Source organism: Cyprinodon variegatus, unplaced genomic scaffold, assembly GCF_000732505.1.
Source record: "Cyprinodon variegatus isolate N-32 unplaced genomic scaffold, C_variegatus-1.0 Scaffold1130, whole genome shotgun sequence".
Taxonomy (NCBI): domain Eukaryota; kingdom Metazoa; phylum Chordata; class Actinopteri; order Cyprinodontiformes; family Cyprinodontidae; genus Cyprinodon; species Cyprinodon variegatus.
The window spans coordinates 110,589-112,203 of NW_015151583.1; the positions used below are offsets into that span (position 1 = coordinate 110,589).

General features: G+C 35.2%; 1 pseudogene; it reads right to left on the reverse strand.

Moving 5' to 3' along the window:
* Positions 1-300: 300 nt before the first annotated feature.
* The window catches only part of LOC107101667, a 17,471-nt pseudogene continuing 16,156 nt past the window's right edge, over positions 301-1,615 (reverse strand).

The window sequence follows — 1,615 nt, forward strand, 5'->3', positions numbered from 1 at the left end:
AGTACAGAGCTGTTCCTTCAATAATAAGGACATTTCAATGTGACCCCAAACTTTTGTGTATATATATTTATATATTTTTTTTTCCATTTGCACTACTTTATCTTTTTTGTTCTCTTTTTTTAAATAGTCAGATCCCTGTATTTTAACTGCGTAAGATCTTACATTTGTACAATGCATGTTTTGTTTATTTGGACAGTGTCTGAAAGGCTTGAAAAATTTCCACCAACACAGAACAATTTTAGCAGCCATAATAACATATGTAGTCCCATCTGTGGAAGGAGAGTGTTTGCAGGGTTGGTTTTACATAGAAAACAGGATAAAGATGGCGACCATCAAACCGAAGAGACCCGTAGCTTCAGACAGGGCAAATCCCAAGATGGCGTAGGAGAACAGCTGCTGTTTCAGAGATGGGTTCCTGGCATAGCCAATAATCAGACTACTGAACACAGTCCTGATTCCAGCACTGGATCCAGCCACTCCGACTGTGGCGGCTCCAGCACCATTAAACCTGGCAGCAGTGTGGATATCCCTGCTTACGGCACTGATTTGAAAGCCTCTCAGGAAAACCTGGCGGAGGGGTTAGGGTTATCTTCCATTTTTCTCTTTTTTTTTTCTTCTGAAACCCTGACATTCGTATTTTTTGCAGCAAAACAAACCTTAAAAGTTGCAGCCCGCATAAATATAACGATACAAACATGGGGTGTTGGCGGAATTGTGGATCAATGAATGCTGATCGTTCTCACATATTCTGGAACGGTTCTAAAATTGTTAAATTTAAAAAAAAAATGTACATGAAACTGTAAAGAAGATACTGGGATATGATATTCCTATGAACAGTGCAGTGCTTTACCTTTGCAATTTGAACAATATCAAAGTACGGGTAAAAGATATCGGATTAAGATATTGTTAATAGCTAGCAAAAAAGCGATCAGGAGGATATGGGGACAGGCAGACCCTCCTTGACAAGAACAATGAACTGAAATAATAGAAGAAATCTACATTATAGAAAAGCTGACACATCGTCTAAGACTTCAACAAACTCAAATGGAGGAAAAGTGGAGGAAATGGACAAGATTCAAGACAAAAGTCAGCGACAAAGATAGAAAAAATAAATAAATAAACTAGACGGGACAAAGGCCAAATAGATGAACAGCTCCCAAGTGAAAGCTCTATGTTACGTTGAGTTTAATGTATATTGTTCATGTACACTGTATATGTAAAAAAAAAAAAGTGAAAAATACAAATAAAAAGTTAAATGTTAAAAAAAGTTGCAGCCTGCTGTTGTCCTGGTCAAACCATTTTATGTTGGGAGGGGGGGGGGGTTCTAATGGCCACTTATTTAAAGAAAACATATTACACATTCCTAATGCAGACATATTTAATATTTTTATCACAAATATTTTCTGAAAAAATTACTTCTGCCTTTATATATATATACTTTAATTCATTATTTTTATTTTAATGGCACTGAAGAGGATTAGAGCCACTGGAAAAAAAAGTTTAAATTTTTTTTATTTTGTTTAATATTTTTCTATGGGGACAAAAGTCAGAATTTATGCCTTTATTCTTAGAATTTTGAATTTAATCTCAGAATTTTGACTTTTTTCCTCACAAT